The sequence below is a fragment of the Suricata suricatta genome, chromosome 15 (genome assembly GCF_006229205.1).
Source record: "Suricata suricatta isolate VVHF042 chromosome 15, meerkat_22Aug2017_6uvM2_HiC, whole genome shotgun sequence".
Lineage (NCBI taxonomy): Eukaryota > Metazoa > Chordata > Mammalia > Carnivora > Herpestidae > Suricata > Suricata suricatta.
The window spans coordinates 38319379-38339623 of NC_043714.1; the positions used below are offsets into that span (position 1 = coordinate 38319379).

Below are 20245 nucleotides of genomic sequence, written 5' to 3' on the forward strand. Positions count from 1 at the left end.
GACAACATTACTTCTGTGTTGTACCATCTCTATACTCATTTCCCCTCTGATCTTCACCTTAGCAGACTTCCTTTTTCTCCTTTTTAACATTTATTTTTGAGAGACAGAGCATGTGCAGGGGAGGAGCAGAGAGAGGGAGACAAAGACTCCGAAGCAGGCTCCAGGCTCTGAGCTGTCAGCATAAAGCCTGATGTGGGGCTCAAACCCACAAACTGCGAGATCATGACCTGAGCCCAAGTTAGCCCTTAAACCAACAGAACCACACAGGCGCCCCAGCAGTCTCCCATTTTGTTTTTAATCAAGCCAGGTGTTATGGGTTGGACAGTGCCTGCACCCAATTCATATGTTGGAGTCCTATCTCCCAAGTACCTCAGAATGTGATGTTATTTGGAGATAGGATCTTTACAGAGGTAATGAGGTTAAAATGAGGTCATTAGGTGGGCCTTAATCCAACCTGACTGGTGTCCTCATTAAAAGGGGAAATTTGGGCACACAGACACACAGAGAGGGGAGACCATGTGAAGAGACATAGGGGAGAGACAGCCATCTACACGCAGAAAGGAGGGGACTGAAAACAGACCTTCATGGACCTCCGAAGGAACCAACCCCTGCTGACACCTTGATTTTGGAGGTCCAGACTCCAGAATGGTAAGATAAGAGACGTCTGTTGTTTAAGCCACCCCATCTCTAGTGCTTTGTTTTGCAGTCATAGAAAGCGAATACACCCAGGAACTCTGGTTTTGACTAAGAAAGGCACTGCCATTCCAGGACAGAGGTGGCCTCAGAAAGGGCCATCTTTAGTTATTATACACGCAGCACCCATGGCAGGCCTCTAAGGGTGCCATTCCAAGCTTCGTTGATTCTCCTGGGCTCCAATTCCTCCAAGAGGCATTTTTAGACACTCTTGTCATTTCCTCCTTTATCTGACTAAGGACATGGAATTTCTAGGTCCCAAGTCTCCAAACCTTCAAGTAATTCAACACACAAGCATTGATTTTTCTCCCCCTTGCAAAAATCTAGAAAGGCAAACCTTAGATAGAGTTAGTCATCACTCATCCTTTAAAAAAAAAAAAGAAGAAGCAGCATTAAGGGCTTTGAATTCAAATAATTTACCCTGCTCAGAGGCTGAACTATGCATTTGCAAAGAACAAAAGAGGTACAAGACGAAAGGACTAGAAAATGTGTTTTCATAGCTGATGTGGGCAGGAAAGGATGTGACTGGACTTCATAACATCGCCAGGCCCCAACGGCACCACATATCCTGTGTACCATTTATTTCACCCCTGAACTGTATATTGCTAAGAGCCCCAGAAATTATAAAGCAAGGCCAGATGTGAATAAAGATCAGATTAAAAGCCTGCTCACACCATTTTTCATCAAGTAATGTTCAGATCAATCATGCCCATCTTTTTGGTCTTGCTCGCATATCTCTGGCACCAATTACATCTCTAAAGGTTCAGAAAAATCACAGGAAGATCTGATCAATTTGCACTCTTGACAAATTAGGGGCCCAATTAAAGTGGCCATTAATAACCTAGAAATAAACAGGCAGGCATAAAAGCAGGGCTGCTGCCCCGTACTTCAGACTGACTTAGGAGGAAGGAGAGAGGAAAACGAGGGATGGATAACTCCCCGCACCTAACCCCCCCACCGGCACACAAATAGAAGCACTTTGTTCTCTCACTAAGCTTTGTAACAGAGACATGCCAGTCATTCAGTATGTGAAAATCTGGATTTACACGTATACAAAAGTGAGGGTGATTACTTGTTGTATCAATAGGTTCATAGTCAAGATAAATGAAAGCTAGATGCCCTCCCCCAGACTCAAAATGTTTTAAATTTATATGATGGATTTAAATACAAATGACTACTGGAATTATTCGTCTTAAAGAAAAAATGAGGTCTAAGAAACATGTCCCGAGACATGTCCTCAGGCTGATTCCCGCCTAGCTTTTGTTCCACCCAGTGCTCCCAGGATGGGGGCAGGGCAGCCAGCGTGGGGAGCCGCCCCGCAGAGCCTCACGGGATGCCCCACCTGAGCGGGAGCGTGGTCAGGGGAGGTCAGAGGCACGGCAGGGCCCCCCCGGGGATGGCAGCATGCCTGGTTGTGGCGTTTTCCGGACACCTCAAGCAGGTTGGCAGTTAGAATCAGTGCTGAGTTCCCTGTGGTGCGCAGGTTTACGCCTCGGAAACCCCGGGAGGCGGCGAGGGAAGGATGTGCTTTCCTCCATACGTGTCAGAACATCCTAAGGGCCCTCCCTGGCCTAAAGAGGAGGCTAGGAATCACTATTTCTCAGAAAAGAGGGCTCAATTACTTTTGACAAAGTGTTTTCTCATGTATTATACAACAGTTACTTGTGTATGATAAAGACAAGCATTTTGCCAAGATAATAAAATCACACATTCTGGCCTTAGAAATTCCTTGTGAGGCAAACCTAAATTAGATTTCGTCCCATCGGGTTTGGATGCAGAGATGATAACAAAACAAAACAAAACAAAAATCCCTAAAACACTTGCTGTGGTGTTAGCTCGTTTATGAAGTAGCCCCGAGGCGAGAGTTCTCAGGACAAAAATGTACAGTCATGCTCAAGTATGGTAGGCTCACCGTCCAAACACTGAATTAAATCATAATCGACCACTGGGATGGGCCAGAGAGTAAAAGACAAATGAACGCAATTCTATCTTAATAAAGAGTATCATGCCACTATGAAATCTCACTTATGAGTTAGTTTTTCATAGTTGAAAAAAAAATTAATCAGCTAGCATTACATGAGCATTTGCTAAGTTAAACACTTTGGATAACCTAGTTCATTTAAATAGCACAGCAGTCTGGGGCAACAGTCGATTCAGCGTTGGATTTCGGTTCAGGTCACAATCTCATAGTTCATGGGTTCGAGCTCCACATCAGGCTCTGTGCTGACAGCTCAGAGCCTGGAGCCTGCTTCAGATTCTGTGTCTCCCTCTCCCTCTGTCCCTCCCCTGCCTCATGGTCTGTCTCTCTCTCTCTCAAAAATAAATAAATATTTTTAAAATAATAATAAATTTTAAAAATAGCACAACAATCCTACAAGATAGGTCCTGTTGTCATCCTACAGAGAAAAAGCTAAACTCAGAAGGTTGAGGAAGAGGCACCAATCTGACTGCACAGACCAAGCACAGAAGCCTCCCAAGGATGAACACAAGAGGTGTTTACCCTTCGTTTAAACGTTCTTTAAGACCACAAATCTACCATTTTGACTTTTCTTTATCTCTTTGTCAAGAACACAAGTTTGAAAATAATTAAAATATGGTAAGAACTTGGCTCAGAATATCATGGATGAGAGAATTCAAAATGTCAGTCTTAGAGAATCTTTTAAGAAAAATTAAGCTTTCTTTGCGCTGCATACATAGTAACCGAGCATAGCTTGGGCATAAGTGAAAAATTAACTTTATTACTTCAACCACTAAGTAAATATCTGTTTTTATTATATTTATAATTACTGTACCTCAGTAAACATTGCTGTTTGTTGTCACAAGTAACAAATAGGTAGATAGATATTCCTGTAACAAACTAAGGTACTTTTTCCTTGTTGAATCATTGAGAAGACCACAGAATGAGCCCCAGTCTAGGCTCAAGACCAAGGATCTTGAATCCTTGAATCTTGAATGCAATTTTATGCCAACAATTAAATCTATAATATTTCTATCCATGTAAACTAAGACCCATAAAAGCACTTATTTGTGGACCTTTGGAAAAAGAAGCAGGATGATTCATGCTTAGCTTTCCTTCTCAGAGTCATCTCTCTTAACATGGAAGAAAAGTAGGGGTGCATTCTCCTTTCCAGGGAGATCTTTTGACAAGGAAACAGGAAGTTGAGTTCCTGCCAACAAAAATTTTGCTATTTATGAAAGAAGGGAGGAGGCAAAAGAAAGGTAACTATCACCTTGAACAACAGTGACTTTTCCCAGGGGTCACTGAAGCAAGTTCCAAAGGATGCCACACCCACACCTCACTGAAAGACTTACACAGTTGACCCTTAAACATCTCAGGGGTTAGGAGCACTAAACCCCCATGCAGTCAAAAATCTACATACAACTTCTGACTCCCCCAAACCTTAACTACTGATAGACTACTGTTGGCTGGAAGCCAGGCAATTAATACATATTTTCTGTTTTAGGTATTAGATACTGTATTCTTAAAACAAAGTAAGCTGGAGAAAACAAAATAAAAAAAATCATAAAGAAGAGAAAATACATTTATAGGACTGTGCTGTATGAAAACATTTGCTTATAAGAGGACCCACACAGTTCAAATCCATGTTCTTCAAGGGTCAACTATATATAAAACATCAGAAGGTCTTTTAAATGCCTCTCATAAAAACATGCAAACAAAAAAAGCAAAGCCCATTGTTTCATCATTCTGTTATATCTTTGGATTCCATGTCCTTAGCATAGATGCTGTTATTGTAACATTACTGCTGTTTTTCCCTAAAAAATGAAACAACTTCTCAATTTGACCTGAGTCATCTATTGGAACTTTCTAATGGAGAGGAGAGCTAACTTTAATTGAACAGCCACCACATGGCAAGCAATGTACCAACTTCTTTACAAGCTTATCTAATTTACTCTCACAACTGCTTGGTTAGGCAAGTATCTCCATTTTATAGATGAAAAAATTAAGATTCAGGAAGCTTAAGCAATCTGCTCAATGCCCACTAGCTGGTAAATGATGAAACTGGCCTAACCCATCTGCCCAACCCTGAAGACTCATAAACTATATACCCTGCAATCTGTGATAAATCCTTACTCAGTAAGACTCTTTTCCCTGGTGAGAGTTGAATGTCATCCATTTTCCTTGTCACCTAAATATGTGCTTCCTTTCTCTTTGAAACAATTTTTTACTTGCTATCTAAGTTTTTGAAGGAAAATAAAACCAAGAAAATACCAGAGAATGCATTGCCCTTCCAATCTCCTATTTAGCATCCCCCATCAGAGACAGCATCTGTCCCCCAAAAGTCACCCATCATAAAGAAAATAACCAAACAGAGGCAGAGACTGGATCTTTGAAGACACGATATGCTGAACATAACTTGACATCTCAAAATAATCACTTGTTAGCAGATGGTACATCTACCAACGAGGTGGAAAGAAACACCAAAAGCTCACCAACACTCACATCAAGTCTTGCTTTCCCAAGACTTGCTTGCAGGTCTGTCTTTCTGTTTCCAATTCTTTGTTTGTTTGGTTTGGTTTGGGTTTTTTGTTTATTTGTTTGTTTGTTTGTTTTCAATACTTATATACAATACTTTTAAGAAAAGGGTTTCTTTTCTCCCATGCATTTCCCTCCCCCACTGTATCCTAGACAGTCCCAAGAATCCTAAGTTGAATCTCATTCTCTGAGAAGTAGACAGAATACTCATTTTTTTGAAGACCACATCAGAGAGATAACACTTTATAAGAATGAGATTCCAATTTTAATTTCTGGAATACAAGACCTGCAGAGTATCTTAGAGCTAGGCACTTTTACATTTTAATTGGAAAGAATGGGTATAATACCATTTAAACATCCCAAAACTCCATATTTTCTTTGTTTCCACCACCAAGCTTGATTCAACCAAAGCTGTTTGTTTAAATTTATAAAATAGAGACTAATGAAACAAAACCAAGAAAGAAATTGTGCCCCATAAGCAACACTTGTCACACCAGGAATGAACTTCCCTTTCCTTCCCAGCTCCATAGCATTCCTCAAGGAAGAAATTTGTCCAGCAACTCCTTAAGTACTCTCCCTCCACCGCCTATTTTGTCATTCTTGAAGAAGTACATTATCAACATAGGTAAGACATGTCAACCCTTACCTTTCCGTAAGTAAATAACAAAATGGCTGTTAAAAGTTATTTTCTTCTATTCAGCTGTTGAAACTCTTGCTGGGGCTTGAGAATCTCCCTGGAGAACACTCCTTCTGCACTGTTCTGTTTCCCGAGCCTCTCCCTTCAACCTTCAGTCAAACATTAACCATCCCATAGGGTAGGTTTTATTACTGCAGAAGCGCTCAGATGTCATAAAAGGTATCATTGTATTCACTCCAGAAAATAAGTGGGCTTATACCAAAAGAAGTTAATTCACATTCAATACATCTTCAAACAGGCATCTGAACCTTTGAATGTAGAGAAGTAAATTAGAAGAAATAAAGTAATAAGTATATATAATAAGTATAAATAATGATAAAGTAAAATAGAAGTTAAAATGAGAAAATTTTCTATGTATTCAACTAATTTTTGAGTGTGAGCTCCATGACATCAAGACAGTTTGTCCACACTTTGTACCCCCAGCATTTAGCATAGTGTCTGTACAGAAGACTCAGTCGACAAATATTTGTCAATTTCATCCCAAACACAGACAGAGCCCAGGGCTCCACATCTGAGCAATGACACAGTTTACTGATAACCAGCCTCGGGAGACATTAAGAATAATCAGAAAGCGTAACCAAAGGTGCAATCTGGAGGTAACTTCTTCTGCAATTCAAGGGTCCTCTTCAAAGTCTGCATGAAACAACCAGCATAGCCTTCCCCCCAAACACAAACAAGTCCTTATTTTTTTTCTTCACAACGGAATAGTTGTACCTAAAAACCAAGTTACTTCTTCCAGTCAAAAATGAGGTTTCCAATCAAACAATAAAAGCCAATAGCCCCAGATTTCTTAAGTGAAGGTATCTTTTAGATTGATTTCTGATTCCCACCCTTCAGTCCCTCTGGGAATCCACGCTGAAGAGAAGAATCAATGTCGCTATTGTGTCAAATGTGTCACACTGGATCCTGTTTCTGTTGACCTTCTGATACTCATTTCTGGGCTTCTCCTGAGCTGTGTCATGCTTTCCATTTGTCTCTAGGTGTGAATCCAGCACAGTGAAAGAGCAAGAGCGCAACCCACTGTCTAGATGGACTTCCTCCTTCTCAGATCCCTTAAGAAGCCCATGACTGCTCTAAGCCTTATTTATCTTGAGGACCTTGAAAGTGAAAACATCTCGTCACATGCCAATGGTTGGCATACTTGGTGGATCAGCAGGTCTAGGAAAAACCCTTCTCCTTTGTCTCACGGCCAACATAACAATGTTTAAGGAAATGAGGTCAGTGAGGCCACCTCTGCCCTCCCATTAGTTAAATAAAATGACCTTGTTCTACCAAATCAAATAGCTCCCACTTGTAGGTTTTACGTCCTGAAACCAATGACCAGACTCCACTGTCATTGCTCTAAAAGGAGTTCACTTCTCTAGAAACTTTTAAACAAGGTATGTAAAAAGTACTTTTAAATCTATAAAGTGTTTTTAAAAGTATATATGTATTACTTTTAGTCATTCTTTCTCAGCGATATTATACAACTATGTTCATGATGTATCAGCTTATCAGTTTAAAACTGTTTTCTCACTTAATCTTTACAACATGTCTACAAAGTAGATTCCATTTTGTAGGTAGAAAACTGAAGTCTTACCTTTTACCCAGTCACACAGCTTGTGATTACCGACTTAGGACTCCAAACCTGGTCTGATTCAAAGCCCAACCTACTCACCACAACTACAGAAGCTGTCAAATTATTTCCTTCTAGTTCCATGTAATAAGAAAATCCATAGGAAGAAAGCCCCCGGTGTGACACCAGTCCTGATGGAAGACAGCCAAGTTCCTAAAATTGGCTTCCCTGTGCACCTTAGGCTACTTCCAGCTTCTAGCTTCAAAATCAGAGAATCAGATTGACTGAACTCTAAAGGGCTAAAGCCACCCATCAGAAAAGTCAGGGGCATTTGGATGGTTCAGTCAGTTAAGCGTCCAACTCTTGATTTTGGCTCAGGTCACGATCTCATGGTTCATGGATTCAAGCCCCACATCGGGCTCCTCACTATGACAGTGTAGAGTCTGGTTGAGATTCTCTCTCTCTCTCTATCTCACTCTCTCTGCCCCTCCTGTACAGTTTTTCTCTCAAAATAAATAAAAAAATTTTTTTAACAAAACAAATAAAGAAAAGAAAGGAATCTTTCTTTGGCATCTCTGAATTATAAAGTCTTTTTCTGTGCTCTCCAGGATAACAGGTTAGCAAGGTTCTTATAATTTATAGAATTGTCTGAATTTTATCATTCCATATGTTCTGCCCTGTGTTTCAGTATAAATACCATGGCAGCCTAGGGAATTCCTTTTCATGCAAACATGAAACATTGCTAGTTCAGTAGTTTAATAATGACTCAATAGTAAGGGGAATAAAGAAAATTTAATTGGTAAATTACTGATTCCCTTTATCAGAGAGAAGGAGATATAAATGATTTATATGATGGAAACATGTGAATAATTGAAAAAATTGGGGCCAATACTTCTAACTAATAAATTGATGGTGTTTAAAACACTTTAGCACTTTTGTCTATAACAATGTTTTAACCATTCCTTCAACATTAGCGCTAGAAAATGTACAAATAGTGTTTTAATTTATAGACAATGTTAGTTAACAAGGAATAAAGTTAGGATAGCCTCCTGTGAGAAGTAAGGGCGATGATTCATGTGCTGTCCAGTTAACAGTAGGTTGTAAATATGGAAAAATGCAAAACAGCCCCCCACACACACAATGGAGTCCCAAACCTTTAGACACTTCACTTCCTGATTCTTTTTCTTCCCCTCTCCATTTTGTGAGTTTCTTTTCCTGGGCTTATTTTCATGGAATTTGCAATGAGCATGTGCCAAAGAATAAAGGGAGGAGGGACTAATGTCTGTGCGTCATCTGAGGGAATGCACATTTGTTCCAATCAGACTACTTTTTTCCTTGCATGGGCATAGGTGATGTCTGGGTAAGGTTGTAATGTCTGGAGTACTCAGCCAATGAGGAATCAGGGGAGGGACTTGTGCTCTAGGAGATAAATTGCCTGCTGTGACTGCCCCAATCTGCCTGTCCATCAGACACCTGCTCTTGCAAGAACATTGACTAAATAAAGCCTTGCTTCACTGTGCTCCCAGTCCCTGTGTCCCTCCTCTGATTAGGTCAGAGGGCTTATTTCACACACCTCCTAGATAAAAACTCCATGAAAATTCGGAATGATTCTTAAAATTCAAAGTAGGTCACATTTCTAATAATTTTATTCTTGAAATCTCAAAGTAAGTGAAATCTCTGAATGCTAAGTTTCTCCACTTATTATGCACGTGCATTTTAACATCTACTTTATCTGAGGGTTACATAGCAGATATTTTGAGAACATTTATCACGTGCTTATCAACACACAAGCCTCACTGAACAGAAGCATATAAAAATATTTTTGAATTACTTATTTAGTATCTGTCTTGCTCTTATGAACTTAACTGATGGCACAAACTTTGTCTTCCATACGCACTCAGTAAATACCTTAGAATCAAACTCGTTTCTGTTATTAATTCAAATGTTCAGGATTATATTCAGACTCAACCAAGACTCATGGGAACCCACCCAAAGGATGATTTTTCACCTCCTCAAACCACTATTTTACACCTATTGTTTCACATGTATTTAATGAAACAAGCTGAAACTAATTTTTTCTGGTAGTGAATGTTTTACATTGAAGCAAAATTTTCCCTAGTTAATTTCACTGGCCAGGACAGTGTCCATTTTCTGATAAATCTAAGCGACACGGCCCTCCTTTATGCAGCTCTTTTACTTATCTCTGGGCTTGTTTGAGTCTGGGTTTTGTGCTGGTGCTGTTGTTTACAGTGGTGGGAAAGTGGAGGTAATTTTCCAGAGCAGAACACTTTAAGGAACCATAAATGATTTAAGACTCAGCTCAAATAAATCACTAATTCCAAGTAAGAAACACTAAACCATACATAACTCTGTTGCAAAATCTTAGCTGACAGCCACCTGTGCTCACCCTAAAAATATTCAAAAACATTCAAAAAATAGTCTAAAAAGACAGTTGGTGGCTAACAAAAGTTTGGGATTTTCCCCCTCACCACTTTGACAGAATTGGACCCCGTTTGCAGCTGTTTATTCCAGGAATATTTTAACTTCATCTATCGATGTTTGGTCCAGGTAACTGCCCAGTAGACAAGGTTCTTAATCTGGCGGTAGTTACCAGTGTCATGAAACTGCTAATGAATCCTATGAATAGAACAGTTTGTAAATATCCCCATCTTCAGCCGTACAGTGGACAAATGTCTTCTAGAGCTTTCTAAACCTAGAGAGTTTATTAAAACTTGGCTTTACACCACGAGATCCTAATTCAGTAGGTCCAGAATACATCCTAGGGATGAACATTTGTAAAGGACTCTGGATTTCTGATGCAGGTCATCACATGGACCCTTCTGTGAGAAACACAAGTTTAGGGATTTGTGCATTATCTGTCAGTACAAATTCTTTAGAAAAGCCGCACTTGAAATTAATTTCCCCCCACCATTTAGGACCCATTGTTGCAGGATCTGTCTCAAACAATGATGCAGTTGGTTTGATATTGTGCATGCAGACTGGATCAAGCAGACACAAATATGTTATCTTTCCTTAGACACTTTTTCTTAGTCTACAGATCTTTTTATTTGACCTCAGATTTTCTTTATTTTTTTCAGATTTTCTTTAAATTCCCATAAGTTACACTTGTTGGTTTTCTGAGACCTTTTTCTATTTCTGTTGTCAGATTTCACCAATGTGAGTCTTTGCTCACATTCAGTTCACCATTCAGACCATAGCATCTGGTTTCTACCTTCCCTGTGCCACTGAAACTGCACTCACCAAGGTGACTAAAAACTTCTTCATAGGGGCTCCTGGGTGGCTCAGTCGGTTAAGCATCCAACTCTTGATCTCACCGCTCATGGGATCTGCACTGCCAGCATGGAACCTACTTGAAATTCTCTCTCACTCCCTCTCTTTCTCCCCAGTCCCTTGTTCTCACTCTCAAAATAAATTTTAAAAGTTCTTTAAAATAATAAAAAAAACTTTATAATAATCAGAGACACTCTCCAGTCTGCACCTTACCAGACTTCCCCCAACAGTTGATGCTATCAATAATTTTCCCTAAATCATTCTTTCTCCATGGTTTCCTTACCAGTACTTCCTCCTGGTTTTTCTTCTACCTCTCAAGCCAGTCTCCGATCCTATTTGTGGGCTCATCAGACTCCGAGGTTACCTTGCCTTGTCACTCATTCTAAGAGGTTAGATCTGCGCCCATCTACATGCCAAAGACTCAAGTGTCTCTCTCTGCCCAGACCTCTCCCTTGGCCTGGGCTGCAGTCTTTTATATCCAACCATCTCTTGCCACCCATATGCACAACAAACTCAACATAGCTCAAATTAATCTCACTGCATTAATTCCCCCCAAACTGATCTTCCTAAGACACCACTCCTTCACATCAGCCCTGGCAGTCATCAAGGCTCAGCCAGGCAGTGCTGTGATTGATTAGTAATCTCTGTCATAGGTATAAATAAGAGGCTGGCATGGATATGCCTAGGATTCACCAATCTTGCCTAGGAGGACTCTGTAGCCTAGATACTAGGGGCTCACTAAGTATCAGTTTCCTTTTCTGTTTGTGGGTCTCTCATTAGACACCAAAACATTGGGATTTCCTCTGAAAATTTTGTCCTTAAGTATTTTCGGGGGGAGGGGGAATAGTCTTTTCAACAAATGGTAATGAAACAACTGGATATCTACATGCAAAAGAATGAAGTCAGAACCCTAACTCATACAAGTCAGAAAAAGTAACTCAAGATGGATCAAAGAATTAAATGTAAGAGCTAAAATTATAACTATAAAGGTCTTAGAAGAAAACAGTGGTAAATCCTCATGACCTTGGCTTTGTCAATGGCTTCTTAGGTAGGACATCAACAACACAAGCAACAACAGAAAAAAGCAAATTAGGCTTACCCAAAATTAAGAATTTTACTTCAAAGAACAGTATAAGAAAGTGAAAAGAACTCACAGAATGGGAGAAAATATTGCAAATCTCATATTTAAGAAGGAAATTATACCTAGAATACACTAAAAAGAACCTTATAATAATAAAAACCCAATCAAAAATGGACAAAGGATTTGAACAGAAATTTTTTTAAAGAAGGTACACAAATAGCCAACATGAAGCTTACCATCATTACGCATAAGCAAAATGTAAATCAAAACCACAATATACTACTTCACACCCATTAAGACAGCTGTACTATAAAAGGCAGGGACAGGGTGCCCTGTTGGCTCAGTCAGTTAAACATCTGACTCTTGGTTTCGGCTCAGGTTATGACCTCAAGGTTCATGACTTTGAGCCACACACCAGACTCCAAGCTGACAGTGCAGAGCCTGCTTGAGACTCTCTCTCCCTGTCTCACTTGTCTCTCCTTCTCTCTTTCTTTCTCTCAGAAGAAACTTTATAAAATAAAAAGAAACTTTATAAAATAATAAAAATATTAACAAGTATTGGAAAGGATGGAGAGGAGTCGGAATCTTCCACTTCTGGTAGGAATGTAAAATGATACAGCAATTTTGGAAAATAATGATGAATGTTTCCTCAAAACCTAAACATAGAGCTACCATTTGACCCAGCAGTTTCACTCTTATGTATCTATCCAAGAGAAATGAAAACGTATGTCCACACAAAAACTGGTACATGAATGTCCACCGCAGTATTTTTCATAATAGTCAAAAGTGAAAACAGCCCAAATGTCTATTGACTGATGACTGGATATAAAAGTGTGGTACATTCAGATAATAGAATATTATTCATCTCTAAAAAGGAATGAAGTACTGATATGTACATTTATTTTACTGGTGATAAAAAATGTTCTAAAATTCATTGCAATGTAGCACCAGAATTCTTCTCAGAGCTAGAACAAATGATCCTACAATATGTATAGAACCACAAAAGACCCCCAAATAGTCACAATAATGTTGAAAAAGAAAACCAAAGCTGGAGGCATCACAATCTCGGACTTTAACCTTTACTACAAAACTATGATCATCAAGACAGTATGGTATTGGCACAAAAACAGACACATAGACCAATGGAATAGAATAGAGGACACAGAATTGGACCCTCAAATGTATGGCCAACTAATCTTTGACAAAGCAGTAAAGAGTAACCAATGGAAAAAATTCTCTTCAACAAATGGTGCTGGGAGAACTGGACAGCAAGATGCAGAAGAATGAAACTAGACCACTTTCTTACACCATTCACAAAAATAAACTCTAAATGGCTGTAAGACCTAAATATGAGACAGGAAACCATCAAAACCCTAGGGAAGAAAATAGGCAACAACCTCTTTGAGCTCAGCTGCAGCAACTTCTTACTCAATATGTCTCTGAAGACAAGGGAAATAAAGGCAAAAATGAACTATGGGGACCTCATCAAGATAAAAGTCTCTGCACAGCAAAGGAAACAATCAACAAAATTAAAAGGCAACCAAAGGAATGGGAGAACATATTTGCAAATGACATATCAGATAAAAGGTTAGTATCCAAAATCTGTAAAGAACTTACCAAACTCAAAACCCAAAAAACAAATAATCCAATGAAGAAATGGGCAGAAGACATGAATAGACACTTTTCCAAAGAAGACATCCAGATAGCCAACAGACACATGAAAAGATGCTCAACATCACTCATCATTAGGGAAATACAAACCAAAACCACAATGAGATACTACTGCACACCGGTCAGAGTGGCTAAAATTAACAATACAGGAAACAGCAGATGTTGGCGAGGATGTAAAGAAACGGGAACTCTTTTACACTGTTGGTGGGAATGCAAACTGGTGCAGCCACTGTGAAAAACAGTATGGAGGTTCCTCAAAAAATTAAAAATAGAATTACCCTATGACCCAGCAATAGCACTACTAGGAATTTATCCAAAGGATACAGGAGTGCTGCTTCTTAGTAGCACATGTACCTCAATGTTTATAGCAGTTCTATAGACAATAGCCAAATTATGGAAAGAACCCAAATGTCCATAAACTTATGAAATGGATAAAGAAGATGTGGTTTATATATACACAATAGAATATTACTTGGCAATGAGAAAGAATGAAATCTTGCCATTTGCAACAATGTGGATGGAACTGGATGGAGGATATTATGCCAAGTGAAATAAGTCAGTCAGAGAAAGACAGATATCATATGTTTTAACTCATATGTGGAATTTGAGAAACTTAACAGAAGACTATGGGGAAAGGGAATGGGAGAAAATAGTTATGAACAGAGAGGGAGGCAAACCATAAGAGACTCTTAAATACAGAGAACAGACTGAGGGTTGATAGGGAGTGGAGGGGTGGAAGAAATGGGTGATGGGCAGTGAAGTGAGCACTTGTTGGGATGAGCACTGGGTGTTGCATGTAAGCAATGAATCATGGGAATCTACTCCTGAAGCCAAGAGCACACTGTATACACTGTATGTTGGCTAACTTGACAATAAATTATATTTAAAAAAAAAAAAGAAGGGGTACCTGGGTGGCTCAGTCGCTTAAGTGTCCAACTTCGGCTCAGGTCATGATTTCACGGTTCGTGGGTTTGAGCCCCGCGTTGGGTTCTATGCTGACAGCTCAGAGCCTGGAGCCTGCTTCAGATTCTGTGTCTCCCTCTCTCTCTGACCCTCCCTCCACTCACACTTTGTCTCTCTCTCTTAAAAATAAATAAAGACTAAAAAAAATTTTTTTAAGAAACAAATTTAAAATAAACAAACTAAAATAAAATTCGTTGCAATGATGGCTTCACAAATCTGTAAATATACTAAAAACTATTGAACTCTATGGTGAATTTTATGGCATATGAATTTTATATCAATAAATGTGTTACCCCCCCCAAAAAAAAGGAAGTTTTCCCTGCAACCAATCCCACCCTGATATGAATATTCAAGACTTAGGCTAAATGTTTTCAGTGACCTCAATACAGTCCCTTTGAAACAGATCATTTGTGTTCTATTGTCACAGGTATTTTGGGATTTTTTTTTAAATCATTTTATTTTCACTTAAATATATTTGTTTTACTTATTAGTTTATCTCTTCTTCTATGTTTTCTTTTTTAAAATGTGAATAAAAGCATTTCCCTACTTGAAGATTAGCTTTGCCCTGAACAAAGAAGAAAGGAAGAAACAACCATGTGACCACAGGACCCTTGGTTCTCCTAGGCTTTCAGCTCAGCAAGTTCAACACTAGATAAATCGCTTGTCTTTCTAGTGCCTAAACCTAGTCACTTGGGAAACAAATAGGAGAAAATTTTCCTCTCCTTGGTATTCCTGCACAGGATAACATTAAGCCTAGTATCAGTAACAACCCAGGAGAATTTCTGGGAAAGCCCTGTTATCTTAAGTCTAGAATTTTCCAGGTGCTATATGAGAAAATACAGGAACTGAAATCTCACATCTATGAGAAATACAGGAACTGAAATTAATCTTCACTTAGTTCCCCTGCTGAAACCTAGTCCACAGGAGCAGCCCACAGTGTAGATGGAGGAAGTGGAGAGATGGAGATAAAGATGGAATCTACTAGGGGGCACCTGGGTGGTTCAGTCGGTTAAGTGTCTGACTTCGGTGCAGGTCATGATCTCATACTCCGTGGGTTCGAGCCCCGTGTTGGGCTTTATGCTGACAGCTTAGAGCCTGGAGCCTGCTTCAGATTCTGCATCTTTCTCTCTGCCCCTCCTCTCTCTTTCTTAAAAGTAAATAAACATTTTTTAAAAAATATTTTAAAAATAAAATAAGAGATGGAATCTACTAGAGACAGAGTCTCTGGCCTGGTCAGCAAGTGCTCAGGGCACCAGATCTCCCTTCTAGCAAAGCATGGGGAAGGCCCAGCGGAGCGTCCTTAACGCAATGGCTGGAGTCCCACTTACCCACCGGCCCCTGGTTTAAACCCGATGGGCTTGACCAGCATCTCACAGAGGCGGTTCCAGAGGGACGCCTGGATCTTCCCAGCGCCGCTTCCTAGCTTCCTAAGCGTGAGAAACAGAGGACATTGCCTGAAACCCGGACTGTTTCTAAGCGGATTTACAAGACGGAAGTGGCGATACCTCCCCTAAGTTACCACTTTATACAAAAGAAAACCAGTAACAGTTAACACAGGGCTTGACAAAAAGTTAACCAAAACCCGCCATTCCTTTTTATCCTCTGAGAGAGTTTTCTAAATACGAATAATAAATTTCTAGTGTAGGGGTTCTCAAACCCTGCGTTGAATCACAGGGATTCTGATTTGTTGGTCTCTGGTGAAGCCTGACAGCAATCGTTTTTAAAGGTCTCCCTGGGGCCCAGGCACAGCTGAGGCGGAGAACCACCGAGTTCATGTCTGGGCCAGGGCCTTTTCCAATTGCGTTCTATATTATCTCATTTAATCTTCGCCACCACCCTGTGAGGTGGCTGTTATTATTACTCTACAAAAAAAAAAAAAGTTGAAGAGCAAAGAAGGTAAAAAAAAAAATGCTCCACGGTTTGAATCCAGGTAAGAAGGGGTGAGGGGTCGGGGGAATATCCAAGCATTTACCAGCTTGCCATCGCTGAGCTTACGGCCTGCAGACCCCTGCCACCCCGTCTCCCACCCCACCCCCACTACTTACCCGCAAGGAGCACCAGTCAGACACAGTTTCTCCAGTTCACCAAGCAGCTTGATCAGCTCACAGATTGACAGCGAAAATAGCAATACTTTTACGCCAGGACCATTCCCACCGGCTGTCCCTCCTGCACCACCTTTCCTGAGAGTTCCTTCACCAGGAATCCTATCCCCGCTGAGCAACCTGCCCAGGGATCCTCTCCAGGAATAGCAACACCATCCAGCCTATTCCACCCAAATCTTCTCCCTGCTCAGAGCCTCCCCGGGAACCTTCTGACCTCCCTTGTCCTGCAGCAAAAGCATCACCTGGCTGCTTCAATTCAGTTGTCTCTTTCAGTTGCTCTGGAGGAAGGTCACCCTCTCCCAGAGCTAATTAGGAAGTGGTTAGCTTTACTGTGGCTCCGCTCAGACAAGCCAGGCCTAGTGACGATATTGCCCAAGGAGTTATGCATAAACACTAGGCACATGTTGCCCCTAGCAATAACTGAATTACCCCTGACTCGGGGGGCTTTCTAAAACATACCCTGCCCTCGAAATACACATCAAAACCATGGTGACATAGCACCTCACACCTGTCAGAATGGCTAAAATTCTGTTGCTCAGGCGGCAACAGATGTTGGCGAGGATGCAGAGAAAGGGGCACCCTCCTACACTGTTGGTGGGAATGCAAACTGGTGCAGCCACTCTAGAAAACGGTATGGAGGTTCCTCAAAAAATTAAAAATAGAACTACCTTATAAGCCAGCAACTGCACTATTGGGTATTTGCCCAAAGGACACAAAAATGCTGATTCGAAGGGGCACGTGCACCCCCATGTTTATAGCAGCGCTATCAACAGTAGCCAAATTATGGAAAGAGCCCAAATTTCCATCAAGTGATGAATGGATAAAGAAGATGTGGTATATATACACGATGGAATACTACTCGGCGATCAAAAAGAATGAAATCTTGCCATTTGCAACAACATGAATGGAACTTGAAGATGTTACAGTAAGTGAAATCAGTCAAGAGAAAGACAAATATATAATTTCACTCATATGCGGAATTTAAGAAACAGCAGATAACCATAGGGGAAGGGAAGGAAGAATAAGATAAAAACAGAGAGGGAGGCAAACCATAGGAGACTCTTAAATACAAAGAACAAACTGAGGGTTGCTGAAGGGGAGGTGGACAGGGAATGAGCTAAACGGGCAATGGGCATTAAGGAGGGCACTTGTTGGGATGAGCACTGGATATTGTATGAAAGGGATGAACACTCGGTTCTACTCCTGAAACCAATACTACACGGTATGTTAACTAACTTGAATTTAAATTAAAGTAACAAATACAATAAAAAGTACCCTGCCCTCAATGACTGAATATCCTCTCCATTACTGGGCTATCATGTGTCTCCCCACACAATAATGTTGACTCGCGGACCTTAGTTCTAGAATTTAACATTAGTCTACAGGGACCTGAGACTTTGAAAATTAACTTTCTTCTATCTTTGGCATACAAAATTCTTTAGACATTGCAGTGGACACAATTTGGACATAGCATTTCTCACCAAATGACTTCTGGGAGAATGGTGGGGACTCTGATTTCTATTGGTAGCTGGCTGTCCTGACCCTATAGACCTGCAGCAATCTCTGTGGAGCCTGCAATTCTCCCCACCAGAAACTGAACAATTTTCAAATGTAACCCATCTGATTACTCCAAAAGTTAGTTTGCCACCTGAAGTGTTCATCTACTGGGTTCAAGAATGAGTCCTGATTCTCGTTTAACTATGTACTCTGAGAAATAAACAGTTACTTCAATTATCTGTATTTAGTGAATATCTGTTCTGTGCTAGGCATTGGGAAAAGTGCTTGGCTGACGTTGTCTCTAATGTGCACAAGTCTGAAAAGCAGATACGATCTCCAAGTCCCATGTGCAACTGAGGAAACTGAAGCTCAGAGAAGTCAACTATCTTGCTCAAAGGCACATGGCTGGTAGGTTACTGAGCAAGGATTTGAACTCAGATGTAGTGACTCAAGATCTTTGCACTCTATACACTGGTCCTGATTTGTAGAAATTTCCTAGTTACGGCTCCCACTCAGGACTCCATGACCACTGCCTTTCTGTTATCACTTGGCCTTGCCACGGCTTTACTGACACCAACCAGAAGGAGCCTTAGTGTACAATCAACTCGTGTGTGTGTGTGTGTGTGTGTGTGTGTGTATGTGTGTGTGAGACAAATGATAACTAAATTTATTGTGGTGATCATTTTTCAATATATACAAATATCAAATCATTTATGTTTCACACCTGAAACAAAAATAATGTTTCATGTTATTTATACCTCAATTAAAAAGTTTTTTTAGGCCAACTCTGTTTTATAACAATTTAAAAAACAGCTCTGGGGAATTTATGTCAAAACTAGAATTGTTGCTTTGGGCAAACTCCTAAGGGTTAAGTATAGGCAATGTTAACCAGTCCTGTGTATTCATGTGCTCCTATATTCTCTCAGGACATATTTATATAAATGCATCCAGAGTACTCCATCCAAATTCCAAGCCCTCCATTTCCGTAGGCTCCTGGGCTCACTAAGATTTTCCTGAGGTGGTAACAATTGGTGGTTGTTTCCTTGAGCATTTTCCAAGCTGAAGTCATGTCTGCCATGCTCTATGGAAAAGAACTCTAGAGTCACAAGGAAAAGTTTCTCTCAAACATATCTTTCAATAAATAAACAAAGTGAGAATGATGGAATTTGAATGTTACCAGTTTTCAAACCCCACCGAAATAATAAGTCTAGGCAAAGACTAGTAATGGCTGCCACATCTCAAACAGACAAATCAGTCACCATATGCATCCTAATGAAAGCATGTAATGCTGGGTATTCAGGACCAGTGTTGAAAAAAAAAAAAAAAGTACCTGGATCAGTGCCTCCAACTTTAGAGAGTAGATACAACAATGTAAGATCTCTCGGCATTGAGTGTACAAGAGATCCAGAAACATGCTGTAGAAGGACTTTTTTTACATTCACCGTTGATAAAAGCAAAGGATATAACATTAAAGTGTAACTTACTAAAGGCTTTTCTGCAGGGGTTTAAATTAAGGAAATCCATCTAAGATAATCTTTCTGCTGGTGATTAATTTGATTCACAGACAGGCAGAAGGCCCACAGAAGTATCTGTAGTCTATAGTTACACCAAATGCTTCATCCAGGCTGTGTGTGAGTGTGTGACTTGAATTTTCTCATTTTAACATTTTGTAATAGAAAATTTCAAACATAAACAGAAGTAGAGAGAATAATGTAATGAACCCCGATGTACCATCACCCAGTTCAGCAATTATCAGCTCATGTCCAATCTTGTTTCATCTCTGCCTCCCTTGAACCACACCATCCCCCACCTCAGAGCATCCAAATTGGCTTCCTAGAAAAAGAAAATCGTGATCTTTCTCTGGAAAGCAGCCCTCTGGGCAACTCTGCTACAGGTAGAATGATCCTCCCTCACCTCCCTCAGCCAGGCTCATCAATTCATAAAATCATGTCAGCTTTGCTGTCTGCCTGACTGGTATCTGAAGTATAGAAGCTCTTCTACTTACGGACAGATCGGACTCTTAGAGGCTTTTACCAACTTGATTTGTGCTCAAGTCTGAAGAGACACCATTCAAATAACTTTTAACATTTTTTGTTTGTGGTAGACAATTCTGAGGAACTTTTGCTATCTTAACTGCAGACGTTGGTGAGTTTTGACTCTTAACCACAGGAGTTCATGAGTTCGGACTCTGAACCACAGA

At 40.2% G+C, this 20245-nt stretch overlaps 1 protein-coding gene across 2 annotated transcripts in view; it reads right to left on the minus strand.

Annotated features, from left to right (window-relative positions):
* Positions 1–16808, minus strand: part of CDH17 (cadherin 17) — an 82528-nt gene extending 65720 nt beyond the window's left edge. The window contains exons 1-2 of one of the 2 annotated variants that reach the window (XM_029923528.1): positions 16492–16808; positions 5835–6133 (exon numbers count right to left, since the gene is read on the minus strand). The gene's annotated coding sequence lies outside the window, so the exon portion shown is untranslated. The remainder of the gene's footprint in view (positions 1–5834; positions 6134–16491) is intronic. The other variant, XM_029923527.1, reaches the window with a different exon arrangement.
* Positions 16809–20245: the final 3437 nt, after the last annotated feature.